The sequence below is a fragment of the Macrosteles quadrilineatus genome, unplaced genomic scaffold, assembly GCF_028750875.1.
Source record: "Macrosteles quadrilineatus isolate MER2022 unplaced genomic scaffold, UCM_ALF_1.0 Scaffold_3__2_contigs__length_128488019, whole genome shotgun sequence".
NCBI lineage: Eukaryota > Metazoa > Arthropoda > Insecta > Hemiptera > Cicadellidae > Macrosteles > Macrosteles quadrilineatus.
In genome coordinates this window covers 8372197-8387518 of record NW_026542596.1, presented here as the reverse complement: position 1 = coordinate 8387518, position 15322 = coordinate 8372197, and the positions used below count along the sequence as shown (strand labels likewise).

The 15322-nt window shown below is 34.5% G+C and overlaps 1 protein-coding gene across 2 annotated transcripts in view; it reads right to left on the bottom strand.

Moving 5' to 3' along the window:
* The window catches only part of LOC128988974 (stress-activated protein kinase JNK), a 57376-nt gene that overhangs the window by 25397 nt on the left and 16657 nt on the right, over positions 1-15322 (bottom strand). Inside the window, exons 1-2 of one of the 2 annotated variants that reach the window (XM_054410796.1) lie at positions 14466-14576; positions 1567-1609 (exon numbers count right to left, since the gene is read on the bottom strand). The gene's annotated coding sequence lies outside the window, so the exon portion shown is untranslated. Of the gene's footprint in view, positions 1-1566; positions 1610-14465; positions 14577-15322 lie in introns of those variants that run through there. The other variant, XM_054410795.1, reaches the window with a different exon arrangement.

Here is a 15322-nt window from a genome sequence, read left to right as displayed (position 1 = left end):
ATTATTAGATTTGCTGCTACAGGGAGGATATTGAGGTTTGTTTTTTTATTGTTGATGGCTTAGTATGAAATAAACCAAATTACCAAATTTGGTTAAAATACAGTGTATATCCATAAACAAGCAAACTACAACAGTTTATTTATTCTCCATATAAGAATAACATGGGAATTTTAAATTTAAATTTTCCTAAATTATCTCCATAACCGTTGGGCGTACAAAAACGCTTTAGTAAACAAAATTATTTATTTATTTAAGCTCTACAAAATGGTTTGGAGGGAAATTATAAAATTTTGTGTTTTATCAATTTTTACCCCATAAAACTCCCCATAAACCCACGTTCCCATAATCCAATCATGCTGGTTCGCGAACTCGTTCAAATGCACGTAGGTTTACACGTTTGTACCAAATTTCATCAAAATCGGATCGTTTTTGCTCTAATCGCGCTAACGGACAAACACACGCACGCATATATTTGTATATATGAATTTGAACGGTTTGTGTTTTTGTTCACTGGAGAGCTCAAAACGAAAACGTAAATCGGTCCCGGGTCTATGTCTTACCATGAGACCTACGGTAATAGCTTATTTCCTATACGGGAAATTCGCTAAAACGAAAAAAAAAACTTTTACAGATACCAAGGATTAGTACCTACATACCAAATTTCATCACAATCGGACAACGACGACAGGTGTGCTCTGTAGCTCTGTACACATCCACACATACATACAGAAACACACACACCTTGTAAATATTCTTCTTACTATTGTTGCTCTTTTTTTCTAAGTTTTTATTTGGTGTTGTCACCCTTTGATAGGTACTGCTTTTGTTTTCTTAATTTATTTGTTTTTTACACGTTTAGATAATAAAACCAAACCAACAACCAACAAACAGGTGTTGGTTTTTGTGCTGTACCTAGTAGCAGTCTTATGTCTCTTACACCCTTTCACCTCTCTAGAACAGCTAAGCGAGTGTAACTTAAGGAATGAGACTCGCAACATGTACTAGAGTTAAGGCATGGGACTCGCAACATATACTATGTATAGGGGGAGAAAGTAAAAATCACTGTACAAATAGCGGAACTAGTCTTATCAAGCACGCAATTTTCTGTTTATGAATTAGTTTGACACGATCGTAGTGTTTAATCTATTTTTATTAATTGTGAAGAGGGCGATACAATAATTTATCAAAGGAGGAGCCGAACTGAACATTCGCTAACCACTTTGTCACACTTACTTAACTTTCTAAAGTGAGTCAACTGTTATTTTCTTACTATAGTAAGTAAAATTAATCCATGCTAGTTACTCTTCGAGTAATCTAGGCATTGTGTACTGGTCGGAGAGTCAACTAGATATAGTTTTAGCCTTTCTTTGCTGTAAGATAGGAAGAAAAATTAGTATTATGGCTGATAAACTTGTCCTTGGGCGGTACAAGAAACATCCAACACAAACAACACAAACAAAGAAGATTTATTATCTTTTGTTATATAAAAGTCGTTTACGCTATAGGAGTCATAAATTATCATAACTACTGCAATTCATTTTCTCTAGGTCAGCAAAGTCAGCTTACCAAGACGGGAACAACCAACTGGTACTGGCGTTGGGCAGCCGTTCTGAAACACAAGTTATTGATAAGTGAAATTTGAACGTTACAAGTGGTCATGCGAGGACGCAGAAGAAAACAGTGTAGTCAATAATACACAAATCAAAACAGTTACACTCCACCATTATAATTATAGAAACTAAATTTAAAACAATTTAAACCACCATTGGTTGTAGACAAAACAGTGTTACGTTCGCTTTAACAAACATCGTCGATTATACAGCCTTAATTCATACAATTTTATGTAATCAAGTTCTCCTTGGCTTTACTAAATCAGCTGTTAGGATAAAAGAAATATCTAGCGAAACAAAAACAAAGTAAATGAAAATAGTGCAAAATGTATTCATCGTGATCCGTTTTTACTGTCATAATAAATCACTATTTACTTTCAAACACGCCACCACGAAACTTCACATGATTAGGCCTTGATTTAAAAGGGTTGATCTATCTACCTGTGAGTTAGATTCCAACCCCATCGACCTATAGTACTCGCATGCACCCATAACTTACAAACAGATACCACATCTTCTTAATAATATTAAATTGATTTATGTTAGATAAATAAGCTAGGACATCAATGAAAACACTAATGGCTTCAAGTTTTTCACTCGGAAAAGGGAAATTTAGAAATAGAATGTTTTCCTTCAATTTTACAAGACAATTTTGATTTTCTACTAAGGGCAACTAACGCCATCATACTGATACAAAAAATACCCCCGTCGCAGCAAACCTGCAGACTTAGCGAATTTCCATCTGCCTGATTGGATTTAAACTAAAATGTCCCCTAAAAATATCACATTTATTCCCTATTTAAACAGAATAAGTTTAATGAGTACTTAGGTTTGCTGCAACAGGAAGGGTAAAAAAGTTTTTTTAATGTAAAATATTAAAAGGTACTGTGGTTTAGTAAGAAATTAATGTATTTTCCAAATTTGATCAAAATATGTTCATAAACAAGCAAACTACAACAGTTGACTTATTCTCCATAAGAATAACATAGGAATTTTAAAATTACAATTTTTTTTTAATTTTCTCCGTAACAATTAGGCGCATAATAACGCTTCAATATACTAAATTATTTGTTTTTTTAAGCTCTACAAAATGGTTTAAAAATAAATTGTGAAATTTTGTGTTTTTAGGGTCAAAAATGGGAAAAACCTATTTTTACCCCATAAAACCCCCCATAAACCCCCGTTCCCATAGTCCGATCATGCTGGTTCGCGAACTCATTCAAGTTTATGCCGCCTTACACCTTCAAACCAAATTTTATCAAAATCGGACAAAAATTACTAAAGTTATCGTGCGGATGGACACATATATATATATAGATATAAAAATTTGAACGAATGGTGTTTTTGGCCTCTGGGAACATCAAATTGAAAAGTAAATCGGTCCCGGGCTTAGGTCTTACCATGAGACCTACGGTAATAGCTACTTCCCTATAGGGAAATTCGCTAAAAACTTAGCAAGACAAAAATTTCAATAAATTTCCCAATTTGTTAGTGTTTAAATATGGACTTCAACTAAATAAATTGATTCTCTCTGCACGACAGTATGCGAACTTAAACTGTACTGTAAGTTATATATAATCAACAACAAAGCATAACTTAATAATGCGTCAGTACACATTACCATTGCTTTTTTTTTGGCGATTGGGTTGGGAAGTTAAACACGATATTGCAATCACACGATATGCATTTAACTTTGTTCAACAATCCTCGGCCCTGTGTATTGGGACTAATGCAGACCAGTTTAATCTAATTTAGATTAAATAATCGCCTCGGATATATTGTCTGATAAAGGTTTCCTCTTGATATTCATAATTTTGAAACTACAGTACTTCAAATATATTGTGTATGTAGTTCACCGGTGTCCTTTATATATATACTTTAAATATTACACTGGCAGACATTAGGATTTGCACTGACGCAGAAGAATGAATTATATTCCCAGAGTAATTCCCTTTTCACCCGACAAAATTATCGACAAGAATATAAATAAATTTAACACATTTCGTCCAAAGACTTTCGTAAAACACAAACAAGATGTAAATCTTCGCAATTTTCGAAGTTTATGAAGAACTAACATTGTTTGAAACAAACTAATTTTAAGGTATACATCAGTTTGGAATATAATATAGAGAGCCTTTTGGACTTAACAAATTTATCGTTACAAACTATTGAAAAAAAACATCCATTTTCCTCAGAGAATACTCGAAGAGCCCACATTATAAAATTCAGTTCACAAAAAAAACACACTTATACTGTACTTGATACCAGCGCAAACAAACGTTACCTGCGTTGACACATTAAAACAGGGCTTCAGGCTTTAAAATAGGCTTTTATATTGTCTACTTGCTATAGCCTGATACAATCGGAAAGAGGTTAACATTTTAATATGTGTATAAATAACCTGATATAAATGTTGATAGTTCAAAACTAAATTAATTAATTAATTAATTGAAATAGTTCCTAATTAAACAAAAATAAAATAATGTTTACCTACGACCGTTTTTTAAAGTAGCCATTTCAGTTCAGTACTTTGAATTGAAAAGTTTTACTTAACAGCTGTTTACTTTCATAACAGCATAGTTTATCTCATAACAACACAGGTAACGGACCAATGAGGTTCAAGGATTGAGAGAAAAAAGTAAAATTGTAATGCTTCGAACGTCAACTAATCAGCTGTCAGCTGATCAGTTGACAATTTCAATTGTTGATCCGACTTGTTCCTGTTGATATTCGCGTATTCTTAACCTAAGTTGGTGGAAGTTAAAGGAAGTTAGATTAAACTAATTTAAAAATGTCAGTTAGTAAAAGTAAAGTTGACGAGATGGAAATGAGAGCACAAAATGTTTGTGCTAATCTTTTGCCACCAAAATCGAAACAAACTTATGACATTATTGACATTACATACTAGCAATTTATTAAATGGACGAAACGAAATAAGGTTAAACTGATAAATGAAAATGTGCTTCTGGTTTATTTTTAAAACCTCTTAACCACTTTTTCACCCAACTCGTTGTGGACCACAATATTCGATGCTGAGATCTAACTGTAAATTAAATGTTACACTATTATTCAGTTGTCCAAAAAAATATGCAATATTTCCCTAATTGTACTTGATACAGTATTTATGGTAAGAATTCTGCTAGCCTATTCACTAAAAAAAAGTAACGTGTTGTTGTATTAATAGTCAAAGGTATTATTTAACGAAGTTGTATAAACACGTAATTACATGAAATCAGCTGATTATACAATCGTTGCATCACTTTCAGGGGCAATGAAAATAAACGAAAACATAACCTCTCTTAAGAAGTTATGAGTAGTGCTTGTTAGTAATTAAAAACCAGATTGTTAGATTAAAAAACGGTCGTATAGTAGGTAAAGTAGTGTACGCAACTCGCGTTAATAGTCTTTACGACACTCGTGGAAGTTTCGTGTCGTAAAGACTAACTTAACGCAATCGTTGCGTAATCACATTTTTATATGTGTATAAATAACCTGATATAAATGTTGATAGTTCAAAACTAAATTAATTAATAAATTAATGGAAATAATTCCTAATTAAACAAAAAGAAAATAATGTTTACATCATACTAGACAGAAACAGGTATTTTTCCATCCGTATTAATGGGCTGGAAAGTTGCCCCTTACAGTGCCTAAACACGAAAAAGTAACTTTATGTATATTTACCGTGCTCTTAGTCAGCTGATTAAATAAACAGCTAACCGACGTAATATACGGACGTAATATAGTAACATAATATACTAATTATAGGTCTCCAACTTAAAACTTACACTTATGGATGTAATATTAACGTTAAATAACAAGAATTTGGTGTTCAATATCCTTTCCATCTCACCTAAACGAATAATCCCTCAAAACTAAAACATTTTTCCTACTTTCGGAATTACAAATATGGGAAATTCGCTAAAACGCGTCTAAAATGCCGCAAACCCTCGAAGTCACCGTAGCTTTGCTCTTCACACTGCATTGCCAATTTGGCTTAGTGACAGCTGACAGCCAATTCGGATAAGCCAATTTTCACAAGTGTCGCCGTTCAATTATCTACCTCTGACTGGTCTGCCGTAATCCATGGATGGATTTGGATTCACCGCCGTCGCGGTATTAGGCCAATGCGGATTTGCAATGGCTAATCATTAAAAAAACACGGTATTTTAAAGTTTTATTTTGAGAATTTCAAGAAACTACATAATACATTAGTTGCACCCACCATAATGCAGGAAACTGAGTTTTTTCTGGTCAGCTGGGTGGTTGTAGTGCTCACCTAGCATTCAAAAGACTGCCAGTTCGATTCTAAGTCAATAAGTTTTCTGGTGGTTCAAAACTGAACCCAGCTGTCCTTGGTTATTTAACTTACAACAGTGAACCAAGGTCTTAGTTATTTGCGAACACGGGTGTGCTGCTTGAACACGGGAGTGGTTAGCGTCTCAAACAGTATGGAGAGGTTCGATCCCTGCATATCCACAAAACATATGGGTTTGAACTAGTTTTCCCTGAAGTAATTCTTTCATTGAAAATGCCACTTTACTTTAATACTTTTCACTAGTGTATGCACTAACACTGTAGCGAAGAGGGAAACCTTTATGGTTTTCAGTCTGTGTTTAATGTTGATAAATTAGATTTGAAACCGGTCACCTTTATTACTAAGGTCACCACTGGCTTGCTTATAATCACTTATCGGCCGCAATGGCATTACTATCTTTAGACTTAGACATATTTCTATGCTGGTGTAGACATCTAGATGGACACGCTGAAATCCTTTATTAAAAAGTAATAGAGCAGAATACGACTCGAGTATGGCCCAGTCTAAAATTATAATTTCCCCACAGTTGTTTTTACTATGATGGTGGAGGTGGAGGGGAAAAACAAAGCGATAACCAACAATAAGTCTTTTCAGATTTGTTAGGTTAAAGGTTGGTGTATTCAACATAAATTAGTGATTTATATCAGCACACTCTGTTGGTGATTCAATTTAACTAAGTTAAAAATCTTTTTCTAAAACTGGATACGACTTTTAACATGGAAATAGACAAGATCGTCGCGCAGCTCAGTTTCCTGTAACAAAGAGTGTTTGAGATGTAAAAAAAGTATTAATCCATAAATTTCAACGACGTCAACAGAATGAAGTCGTGAGGGAAGGGGATGACCCCCCCCCCACCCCCCTCCACTTGCAGGCAACAATATGACACGTGATGACGTAGATGGTGGGGAGGGGGAACCAGCTGAGCGCCTGGTATTGATTGTCTCTATTTACAACCCCAACCACCACCCCCACCGCCTGCGGTACATACGGCACACCAGTATATCATCAGATATACAGAATGCGACAGAGTATCATTAATTGACTGCAAATTATATATTTAGCACTGGTACGATTTCCCTTCAGCATGTTTATGTGGGCTTGTAACAATACAAGGTTGTCTTGTAACATATGGGTGAACTTCATGAGTTTTTGTTTATAAAATTTATCCCTAATGAAGTACAAATATTAACAAAAAATATTTTAAATAACCTATCACTTTTCAACGGGGTGCTAGGCGTCGTTTTTGAAACTGATTATGAATACAGGGTGTATACTGCAGCGAGATAACCTGTGAAACGATATTACTGAAATACTGACAATAAATACTTGCTGTTTCTTTAGTCAAGCTTAAATAAAAGGACAATGATCAAGGAAAGCTTAGCCGTCTTATGGCTACCATTAGCATTATCATTGAGGCAGAAACAAAATGCTGAATATGTTAACCTTAATACGAGTAAAGGAAATATGTAAAACTAGTGGCTTGTAGGGACATAAGTCCCCAAAATGCTCAATAATATAAAACAAATTATTCTAATATTTAAACAAACAAAGAAATATATTATCTATGTGTCAGAATAGATATCCCTGTATATATGCCATATCTTTTGTGTAAAAAAACAGTTTGTTGTTTGTCTTTGTTGATGTTATTTTCAATAAATCATTCGAATCACAACATAGATTTAACTCTGCTAAAGCAAGGCCACACTATAAAGGCAGCAAACATATAATTGGTTGTGAATAAATACTGGTTTATTAAGGTAGCTCGTTAATTATTTATTCAAGGTTATTTCTTGTTAAACACAAGTTTGAAAAGTTTCACAGTAAAATAATATATTTCCATATTCTATATAACGTAACTAAAAAGTCTTAATTATTATAGGTAACGTTATCCCTGGTTTTATATGGTACATTGCTGAACTTACTGGCAAATAAGTATAATCCAAATGTTAACATTGCGTACTGGCTTGATGATAAATCACGATCAACTGTATTAAGTAAACAATATTAGCAGAAAATGGCTTCTAATGCTATTCTTATGGAGACCATTTTACGTTATATCTCGTTTTCTGGTAACTTTATGGAAACTCTGCTATTTTTCTCGAGTCCCTGGGGTCAAGACCTTTAATTTAAGACCCCTCCCATTTTTCTGCAACTTACCAGACGTCCAAAATTTTTTGGTAAAGATTTTGTCTTACAGAATTCTATATATGGATGAAATTATTTTGACTGAATAGCCTGTTTATATAATTAGGTTTACAAGCAGTTTTTACCTGGACATTTTATAAAGGACAGCTGGGTTCAGTTTCCTCGAAATAGACTTTTTAGGTTCGAACCGACAACCTTGAGACAGTTAAGTGGGTACAAAATACCACAAAAATATGAAGTGCTCAATTGCACTTCATGATCAAAATGAACACAATTAAATAACACATTCTCAGAATAAATAGCACAACAATAATTTTTCATGGTTATTTCTATTGTATACCTAACAGATAGCAAAAACACAAATTTAAAATCTGTAATAAAGTACATAAAATAAGACAACGCCGTCAATTTTAAACTGAAACTGCTTCTGAGATACCCAGTGTGGCGTTATTAAATTGTTTACCTTGTCTTGGGTTACCAACGTATTACCGTTACTAATTAAGCTGGGCGTTTTAGTGGCACTGGGCTTGTTGACCCAAGTATGAATGGAAGATGTATTACGTGGACCATTTATCACAAGTCCGAAGATCAATACCAGCTGCCACCTAGATCCAGTCTCTCGAACCTTAAAAACGGACTTTCTCAAAGTCTAATCTTTCATCTTTACATTTTAAAGGTGTGTTAAAGGCACTGTTACCGCTTTTCCAAGTACAGTACACAAGCCTTATGCCAATTGAATTTATACTTTTATATCTTGATGAAAAAAAAAATTTATTGTTTAAAAATTAATACGGTTGATTATTTTTTTATGTGGTTGTAATTTTATATATTTAAAAATTGTAGTCGAACTTTTTGTTATTTATATACAGCACAATTTTAACATATTTGTCTCCACTGAAGGTTGTTTGTAAATAGACAAAAATGGTGCGAACACGAATGTTATCCTTAAAAATGAGAGCGAGCGTTTGCCTTACCCCAGCCGATTGAGACGGACATATAAAAATGTATGGGTTTCCAATACCAACTAAACCGCTGTCTCCAACCCCATTCCCTTAGATTAGGATGTAAGCGGACGGCTTCAATTACTGTTGAAATCGCTTGTGAGAAATAATGTGTTGTTTTGCTAATTAAAATATACAATCAAAATCTTTTGTTTATTTGATATTAGTTAGCTGATGGGAACACATTTTCACAAACACGAACATATCAACAATTAATAATCAATTACTATAAAAATTAGAAATGAAATAAATAAATAACCCCACCACAGCAAACCTGCAGACTAAGCGAATTTCCATTTGCCTGGATTGATTTTCAATTAATCTATTAAATTAACATTTATGATTAACGAGTACCTAGGTTAGCTGCTACAAGGAAACTAATAAAGTGTGTGTACAGTTCTTAGAATTGAAAAGTATCTCATAACAGCATTGTTTACTTTCATAACAGCATAGTTTTACTCATAACAACACGGGTAACGGACCAATGAGGTTCAAGGATTGAGAGAAGAGAAGCAAAATTGTAATGATTCGAAATTCAACTAATCAGCTGTTCAGGCCAATTTAATTGTTGATTGATGAAATTAGTATTGCATAAAATGTTTCGTTGCATAACTGTCAGTGACAATTAGAGGTTATAAACAAAAAACATAACCTCTCTTAGAAGTTATGAGTAGTGATTTTTAGTAATTAAAACACCGTCGTAGGTAAAGTAGTGTACGCAACTCGCGTAAATAGTGTTAACGACACTCGTAGAAGTTTTTAAGGCACTCGCCAAGGCTCGTACCTTAAATTTTCTACTCGTGTCGTTAAAACTATCTTTACGCAATCGTTGCGTAAACTACTATTTCAATTTCAACCTACATTTAATCGACATCCTTATCTGGCTCCTTAACATAAAATGAATATTCGTCGTACAACAGAGATAGGGCAGGTATACGCTTCCCGAGCTTAGTAGTTTATTTAATTCCCGGGATGTCCCAAGTTGATGACACAGCGGTATTTTCATGTCGATTTTGAAAACAGCAAGACTGAAAATGTAATAATTGTGTTTATCGCGGTGTTACATTGAACAAGTCACTATTCTCTTGTCGATATTTAGACTAATTAGTGTTGTAAATATATTTCAAATAAATAATTAAATTCCGTATTGCTTTGGCGGTAAAATCACTGTTGTATAAAACCATAAAACCTTCGTCAAATGGGTCACACAGACCAAACGTTTGATTCATAACCATCTGTAACAACAAAACATATATAAACAGTTATGAAATCAACCTTTTGAATTACATTATATGCCTACGTTTTCTTGTTGTATTCAATAATGCTGAATATCAATCCTGAAGAATGGTGTATTATTTGTCTAACCAGTTCACATGGACCAATAGAGTATTTTCGAACCTCACGTATTTCCCAAACTTGGTTTGCTTTGGTCGTTGAGCTCGTGATAAGAATGCAGTAGTAATTTGTTTATGATGTATTTGTTTGGGAAGAATAAATGTTATTAGCTTCATCCCTCTGTTAAAACAAAGCGATTTATATTTGATGAAATTGCAATTATAATGTATTTATAACACTAGTTAAAAGTTGTTTTAAATTATATTTACCTCCGCTTCCTCACCACTTTGCAATACACGGGGAACGCTTCTGATTAAAATTTGTTGTACTTTAGTGACAAACAATATTTATTTATCGTAGTTTAATATTTAGATAAAAACATATTCATTTAATAAGTACAAATAGCGATTAGTAAATTAAATGAAGACAACTGAATGGTCATTGGCTTTTGAATAATAATACATAGACATTCCAAGTGTTGTTTTATAATGTCAAACTTATCTATGAACATACTATTTTAGTTTTTGATGGTACTAATTGTGGTGTAAAAGATCAGGCCTACAAACTGTAAAAGATACTAGAATGTAGGCGTTTCTGTTTCATTCGACAGCAATCTAATTAAACATAGTAAAGACAGATCCGCGTCTCCATTCCCTCTCTTTTGTTGTTTGTTCAGTAGTAATTGACAGTAGCACACTGCTGGAGTCTCAATTAAACTACCAACTGTACGTTATTTTTTAAATCCCAAACTGGCTGTTTTAGAGCTTTATCAAAATATTCTATGCCTTTACTTATAACTATGGTTAAACGTTACAGCGTCAACAAAAAACAATGGACTCAATTTTGTTAAATTCGTTATTATAGTACGTTTATGTAAATAAACACTTTTTTGTATCCTGAAATATGCAGAAATCTGTCACGGCAAAACGCAGTTACGGGTGGAGTCGTCCTGTAATCCAGCTACTAGGAGGTAACGAATTGTGGATATTTATAGGCATGCACTGTGGATGCGATACTCCCTGGTGTGGATTAACGTCCGCACGAGTGAGTACTACGACTATCCGCAGTACTATCCTGATAATTAGATCAATTCGTATATACAAAGGCGAAAAATGTGGTTCGGATTCAACTATAAACTGTAGGTCCCTAGTTGCCATTAGCTGTATGGGCTATTAATTAACAGCTGTGTCTAAGGAATGTCGGTCTTAGTCACTAACAAGACTACAAGATCGCGCCACTCATCCCCATTCATACTTGGCTTAAAATACCTACTATGTATGGTCGCCATTTCATAAAAAAGTATTAAAAGTATTCAAAAGTATTAAACGTTAAAGCGTCAACAAAAAACAATAGACTCAATTTTGTTAAATTCGTTATTATAGTACGTTTATGTAAAGAAACAATTTTTTGTATCCTGAAATATGCAGAAATCTGTCACAGCAAAACGCAGCAACAGGTATGTAAATTTAAATATAAACCAGGAAGGGCGAACTATAAATATAAAAAAACGAGATGATTTTCTGGATTCAGACTGTAAAAAAAAACATAGCCATTAAAAGCCTTCATCGCAGCTACGACAGTCGACAGTTTCTAGGGGAGGTAGGCCTACTTCATTAACATTGTACTCAATTTCATGTTAAAATGAACTATACACTAGATCCATGCCTGAAATTGGCTAAATGAGTTGTGTAACGAGAAACAAATGTTGTTTCATTTTAGAACATGTGAACCTTTTCCCCGTAGTGCTAACATGGAAGGGAAGGTATTGCGTTCAAATTTCTCGCTAAGTTTTGCTAGTTGATTAGTACATTAATGAAGAAAAGGTTCAACGAAACTTAAGTGAGGGGTTTGAACAACATTAATCCTCCTTCTCGGATCCATTCTGACAGTAGAATCAGAAAATCATAGAATCAGAGATAAGGTCATGGGTTGCCATACGATCACCAGTTTTGATAAGAATGCGGTGAAAATGGCTCTTGGTGTAGTAAAATGACATGGGAATCCGAAATTTTACTTTAAAAATACAAGTTAATAATGTCATTTCAGCTAAAGTATGCCAACTCTTAGTAAAAAGTTATCTTGAAAAAGAATGGTAAGCCTAGATCACCATAAAAAAACATGGAAAGAGCACAAAAAGCAATTCTTTGATATCGAGGCGAATTTATTGTAGAGGCTTGCAAATACATTGGTTAATGAAGATCACAGATTTGCAATTAACGTGCAAATAAGATACAATTACTCAATTTGATGACCACAGACAAGCCAAGTCAAGGCACTTGCAGAACTGCTCGTGCTGATAAGCAAAGAGACCAGCTCATATTAAACAACTATATTGCTCAATGGCTAGTTAGTTCAAACAGGCCTAATTTAGAATTTTAGACTGAAACCTCTAACGTGACGAGAAATTAGACGAAAGTCGTAAATTAAATGTCCAAGGAGGAGTTTTATTAGATCGTATTGTTTGGTCCTTATATCCTTGGTAAAGTAGGGGCGGGGCGGGATGTTTACATACACATGTTATTAGGGTACGTACAAATGAACTTCAATCTCAGGTAATATGAAAGGTACGAGAGCTCACCGACACGATTGTAATTAGAATAGTTAGTTGTAATTAGAATAGATTATCCTTTAGAATAGTTGGTTGGATTGAATCAGAACATTTTTATGTAGATTTTATTTACATTTTTACATTGGGGTCTTGGCGAAAGTGGTCGACAAAACGATGCAATTGCGTGAACAACTGTTAGTTGCGTGTTTCCTAGCCTCTCGATTGTGCCAGATTCCCCGACAGGCCTTTAACCCCGTTACTGGGAACAAGAGGATAAGCTTTCGATTATTGTTTGTTTGTACATAAATATGCTGAAATTAAAAACTCTAGCGGAGACCGAGTTCGTACTGAATCGCACAGAACTTTTACAACGTGTATTTTTCTGTTGCTGCGTCATATTAATAAATCATTGATGATATTCAAGGCGATGGCTCCATTTGAATGCCCATATGACGGGTTTTCGTGCTCAAGAAGAATTTCGGGCAAATATGTATCAGGCACAAGTAGTAGTTTTTTTTTATTATTTTAAAGTTGAAATTCAACTTGTTAACTACTTGAAATGTAGCATTTGAGGTCATGTTAAACGTGTTTTATTTGCTTGTTACTGATTTAGAAACAAAACCTATTCAAAAACATCACTGAAAAAGCATTATATCTCATGATTATAAACAACACCCGATTACAGTAGAGCCTACCATAATAACGCGATGCGAACTCCTTAGGAAATCGGTTAATCTTGAGAATTGAACACCCAATGATCAAGGACATCTGGGGCCCAGTTTAGAACCTTTAAAAAGGTCAACGAAAAGCATAGACCGGAAACTTTCTGACAACTGGGGGCCATTACCTGCATTACCTATTTGAAAACAAAACTACATCTAAAAAACCAAAGTGCTGAAGCATAATATTGCATTATTATAGGCAAGTCTTAAATTACAGTACACCACAATTAAGGCTAATCAAGTGTAAAAGTGTAAGGTAATAACAGAATTGTGTGATGATCTGTGTAGCTAGTGACAAAGACCAGCCGTTTCTTTAGCAAACTTTTGTTAAAACCTGATAGTCAAGGCCTGCAGCGTACATTTCAGAACATCAAAATGCAACCGCCTTTCCTTATCATCTAATGAAGCGGCGTTGACCTCCTGAAACACTTTACTTGTATCGCAAGAATAAAAACCAGCCCTAACACTCATACAATAAAGCGACCCAAGCCCAAGAAATCGTAAAATGTTATTAAACTACTCTAGGATGTTAGGGTGCATTTTTAAGAAACGTCAAAAAGGAGCTTTCCTCATGATCAACCCGACGATATTCTGAATAATAAGTTCTACTGCAAAATCTCTCATTCGCTCTCATTGCCGATTTGAAAAAAATACATACTGTAAAATTAAAGCCTTTTATCGCAAGATCACAAACTAGTCCTGAAAGTACCGCAATAAAGCGATTCACATCCAAGAAATCGTAAAACGTTTACCAACTACCTAGCTTAGGTTGTTTGATGGCCTTACCTTGTCACCTAGAGTACGTTGACGTGTTCACACACAGACACATTCACACAACACGTCTACACGGCTACACGTCTATACAACACGAGGGCTAGGTCCGAGCCCTTACAATCAATAGCCCAGACACCCACGACTGAAACACGCGCACGCGCCCGCGCCACCCGGTCGCCGCGTTCCGATCTACCGCTAATAACCACTTCCGCTTTCGCCGGCGGAAATATCAGCGACACCGTTTAAGGGTTTACTAATTAAGAAATCCAAAATTGCATGTAATAAGCCATTTGTCTGTGGGGATGGAAATATCATTGACGCCGTGGGTTTACCAATTTATTCCTAAAGAAATACGCGATTTGTCAGTCTGGAGGTTTCTCTAGGATCAAAAGTGTAAATTTACCTGGGTAGCGGAGTGGTTATATCGCCAAACAATCTGAACGTCGCTGGTACAATCCTGAGAAAAGTCGTAGATTTGATGGGTTGAAACTGGACATAGATAATTGGACTTTTACGACTGGCCTTAGAAACCACCCTCAAGGTCAAATCAAAATGTCTTAATTTCGTATAAAAAACAATTTTTACACAATATAATAGCCTCAAGTCTTAAGCTGTAACACCAAAAAATACCCCCGCCGCAGCAAACCTGCAGACTAAGCGAATTTCAAATTGTCTGATTACATTTTTACTAAAATATTTCCATAAATAAGACATATTTATTCCCAATTTAAATAACATTAGATTTAACAAGTGCTTAGGTTTGCTGCTACTGCTACGGGGAAGGTAAAAAGTGTTTTTTGACCATATGTCAATAGTATAGGATGAAATAAATAAATTTGCCAAATTTTATTAATATATATCCATAAACA